Here is a 15,114-nt window from a genome sequence, read left to right as displayed (position 1 = left end):
TGAGCCCATTGCCACTTTGCTCAGAATTCCCATATTACATGAGAGATCATCTTTTCTCTACGTCATTTTGCACATAAAAATAATCTATTGTTCCAATAAGAATAGCTCTTACATCATGAGTGCAAGGCACATACTGGGCTACATTCTGAGGATACAGTGAGGAGAAGGACACAGTTCTTATCCTTCCTTGAGGAGCTCACAGGCTAACGAGGAAGAGAGCCAAGGAGTTGTGGTATGTTGTGATTCATGGTGCAGAGAGATGCACACAGTAGATACTCGAAGCTACTCATTGATTTATTTTCAGGCCGGCCCTGTGGCTTGGTGGTTAAGTGCGCGCGCTGCGATGCTGGTGGCCCGGGTTCGGATCCCGGGTGCACATCGAGGCACCACTTCTCCGTCCATCCTGAGGCCGAGTCCCACATACAGCAACTAGAAAGATGTGCAGCTATGACATACAACTATCTACTGGGGCTTTGGGGGGAAAAAATAAAATAAATAAAATCTTTAAAAAAAAATAAAAGATTTATTTTCAGATATACAACAAAGCCAATAACAACACAAGACCCAAACTACAGCCTTTCTTTCGATTTGTCTATCTACTCTGCACTATTTCTTAAAAATGGAGTTGAATACAGTAGGCCCCAACCGAGTAATAATTTAAGCCAAAGCCTCCTCTGTGTTTTTAGTTCCTAACTTTAAGTCTGAGGAGTTCTCTTATAGACACAGAGAGAGCTTTTTAAAAAGAGCTTTAAACATTTACTCAGCACTAACTAGATGGCAGGAACTGTACTAACCCTTTAATTATCAACCTAATTCTTTTTACAAGTGAGGAAACTGAGGCTTAGGGAGTTTAAGTAACTTGCCAAGGTGACATAGCTAATAAGTGGCAGGGTTGAGAAGGACTCTCCACTTCTTAGGAACATATAAGGCTGCCTCTTTTACATAAATGTTGAGTTAACATAATTACAAATTACTATTTCTCCTCCTATTACTGAGGCAGGACATCCCAGATTGGACCTTTTTTTTGTGAGGAAGATAAGCCCTGAGCTAACATCCATGCCAATCCTCTTCTTTTTTGCTGAGGAAGACTGGCCCTGGGCTAACATCAGTGCCCATCTTCCTCCACTTTATACGGGATGCCGCCACAGCATGGCCTGACAAGCGGAGCATCAGTGCGCCCCCAGGATCCGAACCCGGGCTGCCAGCAGTGGAGCATGCGCACTTAACCGCTATGCCATGGGGCAGGCCCCCCAGATTGGAATTTGAAATGCATTTTACCTAAGGAAATATGTTATAGGTGGTATTCAGGTGTGGTTGAAATGAGGTAGAAAACAGGCAGGAAATTAAATCACAGAGAAAAGCCAAGTCAGAAACCACTGAACAATGAGAAAGATGTCTCTCACCCCTATACTCGCCAAAACAGATTAATTTTTTACAAAGCGGATAGATCATCCCAGGTGCCAATGATTATAAATCTCCACCCTGGAATTTTTTTTTTATTTTTGGTCAGGAAGATCAGCCCTGAGCTAACATCCATGCCAATCCTCCTCTTTTTGCTGAGGAAGACCGGCCCTGAGCTAACATCTATTGCCAATCTTCCTCGTTTTTTTTTGCCTTTTTCTCCCCAAGGTCCCAGTGGATAGTTGTATGTCATGGTTGCACATCCTTCTAGTTGCTGTGTGTGGGACGCGGCCTCAGCATGGCCGGACAGGGGGTGCGTCGGTGCGAGCCCGGGATCCGAACCCGGGCCACCAGTGGCAGAGCGTGTGCACTTAACTGCTAAGCCACGGGGCCGGCCCCCCTCCACCCTGGAATTTTACAGAAGCCTGTTACCTCTCCAAGCCTGACAGAAAGAAGCTGTTATCAGCCAAGGGCACTTCTCCAAAATTATATTCAAAGCAACTACCTGAGCATGCAGCATGCAAAGCCATGGATACTAAACTCACAAGGCCAAAGCCATGTAATTCTACTTGGTAGCCAGGGCAAAGCCATGGCATTTTTAGAACCTTTTACCCCAACCACATTGTTTCTTCTTCTCCTTAGAAAGTCTAAAGCAGAGGAGAACCCAAGTGTGGATATATTCTTCCTGAATCCAATGAGGCTGCCTATTTACACTCTCCTGTTCAGTCGAACAGAAATATGAGCCAAACTACAATCACCTAATGCCGAGACAGTTTAGAATTCTCTTTCCTTTCTTCACATATGTGTTGAGACTTTTTGACACAAAGAAATGTAACAACTATTAAAACACAACTGAAAATATGCTGTGACCCAAGTGAAGATTGCTTAAAGTTAGGGAGTCATTGATTCCAGAATGAGCTATTTGAAGTGCATATTACAGAGACTTAATAAGAAGTTAAATGGTACAAACCAATCCAAATCTAAGGAGTACACAGAAATCTTTTTATTAGTGGAGAAATCTTTTACATAATTCATTACTTATATGTTAGAAGGTTATCCTTAATTGTGACAACATTCCTTGTGGCCAATATTTTCAGTTATGTGGATGGGCATTTGGGGACCCTAGAGTTACTTAGCCCACAACTCATAAGCTAAAATGGATGTGATCCTGCCAGAGATATCAGTTGGCTAGGGTTGCCAACTTGGTCACCGTTGGATGGCTCTGGAAGGTCTGGGAGACAGGTGTGTTCTCCGTTGGAAGGATGGAGAGAAAAGATCTCGTCTGATTTTTCACCAGTGAACTCCCTGGGGAACCAACACCACTCCCTGCAGTTAGGCTAACCAAGGCCGAGCAAAAACCACAGGAGTTTAGAATAATTTCCCAGAGGCATAAAATGCTGTCCATATAGGGGCAGTTAAGGTATATAGACTCTTTGACTATGGTTGACAGATTCAGCTGGAACCTGGGATCATCATGACCCGAGGAGAGAGGTCAGGGCATCCTCCCCAGGCCACAGTAACCTACTTCTATTTCCTCTGTTAGCCTGTACCTCCTCTTGATCTGGATTCTTAAAGTAATGGATCATGGAGATTGCTCATCTCTTTCTTAGGAAAAATCCTCTGCTCAGAAATAATCCAAAGAACCTAGAAACGCCATGTCTGCTCTTTCCCAGCCCCATCCTGCCTCCACCCAACTATTCTCTCAATGCCGTCAGACTGGATCTTGACTTTTTACACAGGACGATGATCATAGATCCTTAGAAATGGAAAGGTTTGTAGGGATCATCCAGTCCAGATGTCTCAGATTTACACATGAGTTCAATAGAAACCAAGATAGCTTAAGTGACTTGTCCAAGGTCACTTGGCTGGTTTAGGGCACCCCATTCAGGTGCCCAGTGTTGTCTTCACTATACCACCTGCTTTGTCTTGAGATAGACTTTCCAGTCCTCTGCTCCTGGCAGAACTCAGGCCCAGGACTGACTCTAGGCAATGTGAGTGACTGTCATGCTTCTGGGTACCTTGTTAGGGTTGGGAGTTGGTTTGAGCTGTTGAGAATTGGGCGGTAACTAAGCAAGGGAAAACTGATGGGGTTGTAGGAGTTCCACACATTTTCCCCAACCCCCATCATGCTTGTAGCTCAAGAACAGCCCAACGGGTCCTCCCTCCCCACCTTGTACTTCCAATTCCTTAGGTTGCATTTTGTGACTCCTCCCACATGGTCTGGGCTGCTACTCATAATCCTCTTATCTTCATTTCCCCTGAGAGCACATCGCAATGGAAGTGAAAGGAAGAGCGGAGTCTTTCTGGTGGGCCACATCCCGTTGGGGCAGGGGCTTTGCCTGCCCTGGGTCGTAATGGGCTGCTGGATCAGAGAAGACTTGCCCTATTATAGGGATCTGGGTGTCATCTTGGCCCTGGATAGGTGGACTGATAGGGGCTCAGTTAGGGCATCTCCAGGTGGCAATGAAATTGCTCTTTGGGGATCTGAGGGACAAAAGCATCTGTCATCAGTTGGTATGATGGCGGGTAAGATAAGGTGCTATAATCATGTTTGGAAGGGATTTTAAAAGTAACTTTATACAACACATTTTTCTTCAAGACCCTACAAATATGATGAAACACGTTAACCCCTTCTAACCATTTTGCCCGCTTTGGCACATTACAGAGGAAGCCACTTTATCAGAGATTACTTTATTCATGTTAGTAGCTATCACTGAGTGGTCACTATTACATGCCACTCACTCTATTTCATTTAATTCACCTGAAGACCCTCAAGATAGGCACCCTTATTAACCTCCTTTCACAGATGTGGAAACTAAGGTTCAGAGTTCTTAAGTCATTTGTCCCAGGTCAAGAAGCCAGTTAGTGACACGATGTAAAGATTCAAACCTTCCTAAAACTGTTTGATCACAGCCTGTGTACTGACCACAGGACTTTTGAGAAAGAGAGAGAATCAGTGAATGAATGAATGAAGTGTGTGTGTGTGTGTGTGTGTGTGTGTGTGTGAGATAGAGAGTGAATGAGAGAGGGAGAGAGACAGACACAGAGAGGGAGACAGAGAGAGAGAGAGAGGAAGGGAGAGACAGAGAAGTGTTTGTGGTGGAGTGGAGAGGTCAGAATGGATTCCCCATAATCTCAGCTTGCACAGAGGCTGGGAACCAGTTAAAACTTGGTAAAGAATGGGGCATTTTGAGATGGGGCAGGATGGGCCACTGTCAGTTAGACTGATAGCAGAAGCCACTGTTTCCCCCAGGGCGCCCTTGAGTTCTTGTCCCATAGCCCCTCAGGACCTGCACCTGGGACGCTTGTCAAGACAAGAGCAGTATTCATTCACTTACTCGTTCCTCCGCACCCTGTCCTGAGACGCTTGAGTGAGCAAAGAAGCGCCACGCTTTTCCTGCTTTAACTTTCCAAAGCAAAAACGCTGTGCCCATTCCCATGCCCAGAGCTAGGGGCCCTCAAGGACAGATTGAGTGCTGGCTGCTTTGGCAGAGAGACTCGGCCGCAGTGGTGCTAACATGCATACCTAATTCCCTCTCAAACGCTCCCGGTGCAAGAATCTTCTGGAATGTCTACCCGGAGCAGAGTGTAGGCACTTCTGTTTACACTTGACCCTGCGCTTTGCAGATCCAAGCTGGGTGTGGCCCCAAGTGAGTTGGAAATTCCAAGCAGAGTGGCTGGGCACTCCGAACAGCCTCGGTCACCTGGGCGGTGACTCGAAGGCTGCCAGGTGAGCCCTGTAACTTTCCCACAGACTCTGTGCATGCCCCACCCCCCACCCCCGCCCCAGGCTGCAGCGGGCTCTCGGACCATGCCTGAGTCATACTCTAGAGGCTGCTCCAGAGGAAGTCAGGGGACTTCCCAGCCTCAGTCCCTGCAAGCTCGCCTCCTGGGACGCAAGCTACTGGCGTCATGTCATGCCCAACACTGCAGGCGGACAAGGACCCTCAAATCCTGCTTTAGCCCTCCAGGATCAGCCAATTTCAACAGTGCATTGTACTTGACAGTATCAAAGACATTTTCTCCCCTGATTATGACATCGACTCAGTGAAGGAGCAGGTGGTTATTATTATTCCCAATTTAAAGATGAAGAAGAAACAGAGGCGATGTGACTCCCCCAAGGACCATGGCTGGTCAGATCCTGTACCTCATGCCAGGCAGTTGCTGAGACCAGATTCTGTGGGGAATTGTGTCTGCCACCCAAAGCCTTCCCTTCAATTTTGGCACTTTCCTTCCAGCCTCAGGAGGAAAAGAAGAGGTTAGGGACCACCAACACCCGTTAAGAGAGGAGGCTTCATACTTGGGTCAAGTTCAGTGGGGGAGGGGCCTACTAGATTCTAAACACTTGGAAGCAAGTGCCTCAGTTTCCTTATATGTAAAATGGGGATAATAGTACCAACCTCGGAGGGTTGTGGAGGGGATTTCTTGAGATGATTTGCATTCAGCCCCTGATATTTAATAGGTGCTAAATAAATCGCTGTTTGTTGCTTTCCTGGAGCTTCCTGAACACCCTACCTCTTGCAAAGTTGTGAAGTCATTATCTAAATGACTGGAAAGTCCAAGGCAAGGTGGGGAAGCTGAGAGAGGAGGCGACTTTGATCTGGCTGGAAGCAGATTTTTTTTTTTTAATGGGGTACTAGTTAACATGAATGGAAGTCTAAAAAGAATTACAAGCGCAAAGGGCATAAGGGCCAGTCGGTGCTCTGAGCAAACAGGGCTGAGCCAGCGGATGGCTTTTTCTCGGCCAGACTTTGGCAGAGAGGAGCCAGATTGGGAGCTGTGGGAGGAGGGGTGGTCGTGCCAGGCCCTCTGAGGGTCGTCAGCTCTCCAGTACGGAGCACAAAGTGTTTGCCCCAGGCGTCCTCGTCACTGATCCTCGACTTCGGGGAGAGCAAAGGACGCGTTCCTGCCACCTGACTCTTGGCCGGGGATGTAGTGCGCAGCGCCGAGGCAGGGAAAAGCGAAACGAGAAGACGCGGGCGGGGAAGCGGTGGCCCGCGCAGCGGTAGAATGGCTGGTTACGGGGGAGCGCTACGCGCCAGACCAGCATCCCGCCGGGCGGGGGCTCAGCGAACAGCTGGAATCTTTGCTTATCGCCTCTCTCTGACGGGTGAGGCAGAGGAGGTCCCACCGAAGAAATGGTCACACGACGAGGGAAAGCAGCTTTTTGTGTCTGGTGTTCTCCACCCGTGCGGTTTTACAACCAGACAGCGATCTCAGGCCGGCACTGGAGAGAGCCGGGGGGCTGCTTTAGCACGCTCTTGGACCGCCCCGAGCTGGTTGGGCCCAGCCTGGGATCAGCCTCGGCTTCTTAGCAGGACTTTGGATCGCCTTATTTTTACCATCCCTAAACATTTAAAGCCCCTATTTTTGAAGAGGCAGCCTGGGAGCAAAGTGGCCCTCCATCCCCCAGAGAGGGGGTGCGGTCACCCCTGTAGGTCAAAGTCCAGGGAAGGCCACCACACAGCCCGATGAGCCCCCACTCCATCCTTGCTGCTGCGGAGCGGCCATCCCTGGCTTTCGGGGTCACCGAGCCCAGGAACTGAGGTGATAGGTGCTGCAACGCCAAGACCCCAGCAACCTCTGGCTGCTGCAGTGGAAAACTTCCCGCGTGGGCAGGGCTCTGGGGACAGAAGGGGTGGTAGATAAGTCCATTTAGAGGACAGATGGTGTCAAAGGAAGTTTTGAAGACCCTGTGAGAGGGAGGTAAGGGGGACAGGCAGGAGTCCATCCATTTGCCCAACAAACATATGGTGAGCCCGAGTCTACCTCAGAGGACCGGGCACTGTGCGGGATGCACTAGAAAGACCCTTCCTTTTACAATGGGGGGAATTGAGGCCTGGACAGGGGCCAGGATTGGCCCAACGTCAATCAACTTGTAAGAGCCTAGCTGGGACTGGAAGCTCCTAATTCCGATTAGAATGACGTATGACACTGTGCCTTCTCTCAAAGGTAGACATCACACTTGCTGTCACACCCACACCTTCCCCACCCTCCAAGTGAAGAGCTAGATCAAAAGGGCGAAGGCCACCTCGCTTGTCCGGGCAGCAATAAATCTTCCGAGCTCCCTAGCCTCCAGCCCCGATTGCCACCCGCTCCTCCGGGTTTGGCCTAAGACAACAGCGGGCTCCCGGGCGGCGGTGGCGCAGGCGGGCTCTGCGAGCCGGGGAGAGCGCGGCTGCAGAGGTAAATGCTAATGGCGGCCACTCGGGCAGGGTACTGGGTTCAATCTGTGCTTCCTGGCTTGGCCCTGGGACCCTCAGCAAGGACCGAATACCTCAGCCGCGGAGAGAGACCAGGAATCATGCGCGCGGGGGACTCGGTCCGTGCGCGGGGTGGCTGGCGGCGGCGGCTCGGGTCAATGGCTTTTCTTCAGGCTCTTCCGCCGGGTTCGGGTAGCCACAGGTTTCCCAAAGGACGAAGGCTTGTCGCCTGCGTGCGCGTGAGTGCTCGTCTCCCTGTCGCGGCAGTTGGCAAACCGCCTATTACAGCCGTCGAGCTCACAGTTGAACCGCTTTACGCCTGGAAACAGAAACCTAAACGCTCACCCCGGATCCCCGGAGCCGCGATGCAGTATAAAAGAAGGGTAATAATGTGTTCGCTGGAGGCAAGTTAATTCCCCGCATCAAAAGTACCCATTATTTTCAGGATTTTAAAAATCTGTGTATATATATATACAAATCTTTAAAATATATATACCAAGAGTTCACCCACTTCCCATTGCACACAGCATTTCAGAAATTTCCGTGTGATCTGCTGCTCAGAGACAGACACCGGCGTGTTATGGAAGTCACAGCAAAATCCTAGCCTCTGTCAACTCGCTAAACCGAGGCAAGTGAAACCCCTTGCGCCTGCATTCCACGGTGCACAGGCTCCTGCGATCCCCGGTGCTTACACTGGGGCCACTTTCGAACTTGCAAACTTCGCCAAAGACTATGGCAAAAACCCACCACTTCGTCTTACAAAGCTCGGAAGTGGAGCACCGCCCGATAAAGGCTTCCCGACAGGCTCCTCAGGCCTCCCTGGGTGCACCAGGCAGCAACAACTTTCCTCCTTATCGGGAGAGGAGTCGACCCTCTTCCGCCCCGCGGCCCTAGGTGGGGGTGTCCGGGGAGGAACTCTAAAGAAGCTACCAACCCGCAGAGCCTGCTCTCCGTGGGGCGGGCGGTGGAGCAAAGATGAGGGGCGCCCCTGGGAGCCGCGGAGCGCCGGGCAGGGCTGGGCGAGGATTCTGGCTCATGGGCATCCCAACCACCGCGTGAGCCCGAACCCGGAGGCCGGGCTGTAAGGGAGGCTAGGGGTTTCTTCTTCTTCCCTCGTTTTAGGGTCAGTCTGAGGATCTGCTCGTCACAGAGGAGACCCCTGGGAAGGGACCGGGGCAGGCAGCAATTTCCCCTGCAACGAGAGAGAGCCTGGGGGGCCAGCAAAAATTCAGGGGAGCTGAGCACTTCCGTCCCTTCGCCCTGGCCTCCTGGATGGATCCAGGCCCCTACCAACAAATGATAAGTCCTCTTGGGAATGCTAGAGAAAGAAACTGGCAGGTGGGGAAAGAAGTGCGCCTGGGCACTGGAGTAGGGGTGTGTGTGTAGTCCCGTGGAAATCGAACATGAGCACGCAGGCCGCGTGTAGTCGGAGACTAGGGGATGTGTGTATCAGTGTATGAGAGAGACAGAGAAATAAGACAGAGAGAGGGGCAGAATGGACGGATGAATCGCACTGGACGACTATTTCAAAATGCAAAATTTGGTCTCTTCTGCAAACGAATCATCTCACACCGCTTTCACTTGTTCATCCCCTGAGACTTTAGCTAAGCCGCACTCTCCTGGTTCAAGTTCGAAGTGGAACTGGAAACAAAAGCAGGCAACGATTCTGGCGCTGCCGGAAAGGAGGACCACGAAGCCTCCTCCCACGTCTCCCCTCCCGGAGCCAGAGCCGGGAAGCCAATGTGAAGATCAAAAGCTTCCACATCACCCTGGCGGGGTGCGTCCCCAGCCCTGACAGAGGCTGACTAAACTGGAGGAGGGTCGGCGGGGGGAGGGGATCTGTGGGACTCTGAAGCTGGGCGGCTCCTGCCGACCTTTCCTTGCGCCCAGGGACGGCGCGGGCGTAGGCCTTTTCTCCAGGGGGTTCTCAGCAGTGGTTTACGAGTTTATATTTGGCCTTTCAGGGTCATCCGCGCCTGCCCAGAGGCTCCATGTTCCATTAGGCCAGTAAATGTCCCTGTTGAGGAATTGTAGGCTAGGCCGGGCCCTGGGCCACCATTTTGGTCCTACCAGTGGGCGTCTGTAGCTGGGCCTCTCTGTCAGGGCTAGGGTTCTGCGAGCGCTGCGGGGCCTATATCGATTTGGGACAGCCTTTCCCAGAAGGCTGGGGAAGTCCCTCGAACCTCTGGGTATGATGGGGCAGGGGAGACAGGAGAATTCTACTGCTTGCTAGGAACCAACGCCTTAGCCTAAGCCCAAGCAAGGCGAGACAGAGGTCTCTCTGGCCCCCTCTCTGGCCCCTCTTACGTGGGGGCGACCGGCCCTGACTCCGCCCCACCCCACCCCCGGCACTAGCCCATCCCACGGCTCTGGAGAGGAGGTGCATCTGGAGGGGACACACGACTCCCCGTGGTCCAGGTGCAGCGTCAGGCTGTGCTGGGTTTTGCTTTCCCGGGGCAGACGGGCCGGGAGGGCAGCTACTGAGCCTCGCCGATCCAGGCCAGCGGCTGCCGAGTGGAAGCGATCGCGCGGCCATGATAAGCTAGGTCCCCAGCATTGACCCGAGTTGACGTCGGGGTACCCCCGAGAAGTGACCGCCACTTGAGAAAGCCGGGGCCACGCACAATGCGCCGGCGCCTCGTTAGGGGCAGGCGGGCGCTCAGGGAGCCAGGCCTGCACTGTCCGCGGCCTCATCATTCATTTCCCTGAACGCGCTGGTAAAAATGCATCAAAACAGGCTGCGGAGCGCGGTATAAAAGCACAGCGGGATGAGCTGCTTTCCAAAAAGGATCTCGGTGATTGGACCGGGCTCGGCGTGATTGACAAGAGCTTAGTTTGGTAAAGGGAAGACACGCAAGCTTTCACAGCGGGATCCCTTTTCTAAAATATATCACACTAGCCTTTGAAAAGCGCCGCACACTATAAGGAAATAGCGTTTCACGGCTCGCTTTATGGTGCGATGACATTTCTTTAAAACATAGCGAAGATCAAAAAACTGAGAGAGAGAAATAAAATGTGTTGCAAACACAATGTTTTAATTAGTTTATTCTGCGCGTTGCTTTTATCTGACGTTACATTGCGGGTCCCCCTTTAATTAAACAGCCCCTCTCGAGCTGCGGCAGGCAAGGAAGGGAGGCGAGGCGCTGCGCCCCTTCGTTCCCTTTAGGAAAAACGGCAGGGCTGGCCTGCCCCAGAGCCGAGCTCGCAGGCCCCTGTGCCCTCTGGGCCATTATCAGCAGGCTGAGGCTTTGGGGCTTCGAGAAGCGGCGGGACCCGAGCGTCCCACAGACGCAGAGAGGAGGGAGGGGGAGAAGAGGAGAGGAAGGGGAGGAGGTTTCCCCCTGCAGGGAACCGAATGAACGAAGGCCGTCCAAGTAGCTCGGGCTCGGCGCCAACCTCCAATCCCCTTCCCCCTGGTGTGTCCCCCACCCCCCACTCCGCCAGCAGCCGATGTCGCTTATCCGCAGGCCTTGTCGGGTCTCCAGGTTGGGGGAGGAGTGAGCGATAGTCACCAGGACGAGCTCTGGGGTCTCTGCCCACTCCCCGGCTCAGGCTCCGACTTCCGGCTACTTCGCCCTCCCTGGGTCCCAAAATAGCGGATCGTCTGATTCCTGACCAACAGGAAGAGACTCCGCAAGCATCCGCTCACTGAAATCGCGGGCGCCCCAGGCGCTGTCATAAGTGGCACCTCAAGAAAGGCAAAGGAGAAGCTAAGGGTAGGATGTGTTGTGGGCCTAAGCAAGGCCTGTTCTTACACACACACACACACACACACACACACACACACACACTACACGTTTACTTCTTGGGAAGCTCTGCAGTCTTCGGCTTCACCATTAATCCCTCTCTCCCTCCCACACACACCAGCGGCCTGGCTTCAGTCTCAGCCCAGCCTTTGAGCATGGCACAGAGCCGGCCCTTGCAGCAGTCTCTCAACAATATGTGCTGCTCAGGCTGGTAGATAGTGATGGTAGGCATGTTGTAGCCTTAAACTCAGAGGGCAATGTTTGTTCATTCTTCTGGTGAGACCATGAAACTCAAAATATAAACCTGTGGAGTTTGATTGGGGGCGGGGGCAGTAAGACATGCAGATTTTGCCCCCTGGACAAACCTCAGAACACAAGCCAGTAAATTGATGGACCGGTCATAAGACCTCTTCTCCTGTCCAAATTTGATTCTTCTACTGAAACCAGGAATGAAAGTCAAGGTTTTCACCCTGGGAGCAGGGGTGGGGGTGAGGAGAGCCACTGCATGGCTGGGATGTCTCCTTTCCACCTTTTGCTCAGAGGTAAATGAGACAGAAAGCAGGGTGAGCTGCTGGCTAGCTCTGACCTCTGTAGCCTATTTGACTATTCAAAGAAGCCTACAGTATTGCCTGTCATTGGGAAAGGTGAAGATTCATTACTTCTCCCACCAAATATTTTTAAGTACTGGAGTTTAAATATTAGGATTTGTATAAATGTCTGAAATTTATGGTCTTCAACACCAAGGACTTCTTTTTAAATCATGCACACTCTCTCCATGTAACAGCACACATAAGCAGCATGTGATATGTTTGGATGGAACTTTTAAAACAACTGCAAAGATCATTTGGTAATAATCAAAATAATTCATTTAATATGTGGTTTCTATGAATTAGAAAATTTGATATTACTGAGCATATGCACAATATGCTTTATCCATTGTATTAGCCTCTAAAGGCTCTTTTCTTTTATTAAATTATTTGTGATGGACCTACGTTATAAAAACAATCAACAAAAATTAAGTCACATGGGTTATGACAAAGTAGCGCCAAGCCAGCTTCCAGAGCAGTTTGCCTCCCAACTTTTTTGAGCATTATGCTCAAAATAATGATTTAAACCTACCACAGCTATAAAATTACAACAAAGCTCAAGAAATGAAACCCGCGTATGGAAGTGAGCTATAAAGCACTGTCTCATAGTTAGTCTTCTGTGTGTGTGTGTGTGTGTGTGTGTGTGTGTGTGTATTTCAGGGAGTTATGGAATTGTGAAATTAAGAATTATAATAATAAGCCTCAAATTGTTACCAAGTGATCTTTAAAACTGTTTTAAAGAGGCCAGAATGGAAGCAATATTAAACGGAGCCTTGATCTTGAAGACTATATATTGCAGAAGAGGACAAAAGTAGAATATAATGGAAGAAGCCACTCCCCAAATTGGGAAAACAATGAACTCAAGCTGATTTCTTTTTTCCTCATGAAAAGATAAACTTTTCTATAAAAGTTCCATTTGGGTATTCATCCCAGCAAACTCCATCTATCAGGGTTAGAAAAGACATAAGCAAGAGACGCATATTTAAATAAAATAAAGCAGCTCTGACAGTTACACTAAACTTTAAGTAATCTATATAGTATCCACGAAATATTTATTCTAAAACTTCAAATCCTAGAATTTGTTCTCAGGGTGTTAAAACGTTTTGCTGGTCCATGTGCAAGACTGAGCCATGACATCATTTACTCTTTTATCTAGCGCACAATATCTAAGACAGTGTCTTGCATGTAGCAGGCAAGCTATAAATATTATTTGAATAGAGTGAAACCAGCTAATGTATTGCTTATGTGAATTTAAAAAAAAAAGTTTTTCTAAGGAAAAAAAGGTTAAGTTTCAAATCACTCAGCAACTTGAGATGCAACCATTTGCCCTCATCTCTCTCTGCCTTCTACAATTTCAGGGAGACGTTCCCGGAGCCTGAACCAAACTGCACAATCCCTGGACAGCTCTGTTCCTTGTAATTATCTAGAACCTGAGAGGCATAAGGTTTTCCTCATCAGGCCTGGGGAGTCCACCTAGGGCGTGGGGGGGGGGGGCGGTGGGCAGCAAAGAAAGTATTTGTAGTGAACAATTCTAAGGGAGAGGAAATGCCTCCCCATCCCCATCTCCTTTCTTCTGGAAGGAGATCAGGACTGGACTGGATAAGATGGAGAAAAGTGGGATCAGAACAGCCCTTTTCTGGGCCGGCCCCATGGCTTAGCGGTTGAGTGTGCGTGCTCCGCTGCTGGCGGCCTGGGTTTGGATCCCTGGCGCGCACCGACACACCGCTTCTCCAGCCATGCTGAGGCCGCCTCCCACATACAGCAACTAGAGGGATGTGCAGCTATGTCATACAACTATCTACTGCGGCTTTGGCGGAAAAAATAAATAAATAAAATTATAAAAAAAAAAAAGAACAGCCCTTTTCTTCAAATAGCTCCATCCCTTACTACCTTCCATTGGAAATTTTGTTCTGTACCAACAAAAGTGTAGCTCTTTAGTTGAAATAAAATCAATAGGACCAGGCCCAGGAGCAAATCATTTCTTGACCAGAAGCCCTTGATTTCTTCTGCCTCCAGACCAGGGCACGGCAAGTGTGCATTTCTAGAAAGCATAGAGTGAGGCAGGAGTCGAAGGTGAGGTTTTTCTTCATGGGAACATCTAGTGGGCAAAGGGAACAGGTAGGGATAGCAGTCTGGAGTGGGGACCCCAAGTTTACTCTCAGAGCACACCAAGTTGGTGTATCGTGGACCTGGGTGGTCATGCCAGGGCCAAGAATGTAAGCCTGGGAAGGTTACAGGGTGGGAGCAAAGAGGCTCCAGATAGTGACCTACTCTAGTTCAGAGGTCCCTTCATTAGAATCACCTGCGGAGCTTTACAAAAAATAGTAACATGGGACCCCTCCTGAGATCAAGTGAGTCAGACGCTCTGGGGTGGGTCTGGACATCTGAATATTTCAAAGATCTCCAGGAGATTCCAATGTGGAGCCAGGGCTTCCAACCCTGGGAACACTGGCTCCACTCTATCGCTTCTAGGGCAGAAGGCATGCAACTCCTCTCTCTCCCAAATTTGAGGAGGTGTGGTTTGGAAAAGAAAACTAGATATTGCAATTTAACTCTCTAATCGAGAACCACAAAAATAACAGATCAGGCTGGAGTTAGAGCTTTTAAGTGTGTGCACAAAGGAAATGAGTCCCCCTCTACTCCTAGGGGGCGTATTAGAAAGTGAGGAGGCCAGGCAAGTGTGTCCCCATGTCACGGTGGTTAAGGACTATATAAACCACCAAGAAGGCTAGTTCACTCCCTTGGCTTCAGAAATAGAGGCTAAAATTACTTCAAGAAGAAGGAAGTAGAGGTAAGAGGTAAGAATTGGTGAACTTTTTTAAAGTGGGAAAGGGGTATTTAGGTGAAGGGGTTGAGAGAGTCTCCTGGAGTGTTCTTGACGCCACCGAGCTGAGGACAAGTTCGGGCCTTGGAACTAGTACTTAGGGAGTGGGGAAAAGAGTGTTCTAGGCCGCGTTTTTCCCCCTTCATTTAATAGGTACATAGATAAGAGGAATCTCTGTCTAGAAATGTGTGATGAAGTGAGGAAACAGGAGAGGAGGAAAACGGAGGTCTGCTGATAAAATGTGCTTCACAAGGTCCTTGGTCCTTAGGAAATCTTGACCTTTAGCCCTGGACAGCTACAGAGGGGCTTCTGCACAGCTGGTGCTGACGGAAGCATGTGCGTCTGAGGTCGGG

The sequence above is a fragment of the Ceratotherium simum genome, chromosome X (assembly GCF_057802395.1).
Source record: "Ceratotherium simum simum isolate JZ-2026a chromosome X, ASM5780239v1, whole genome shotgun sequence".
NCBI classification, from domain to species: domain Eukaryota; kingdom Metazoa; phylum Chordata; class Mammalia; order Perissodactyla; family Rhinocerotidae; genus Ceratotherium; species Ceratotherium simum.
The sequence above is the reverse complement of the archived record's forward strand: the minus strand, read 5'-3'. Positions refer to the sequence as shown.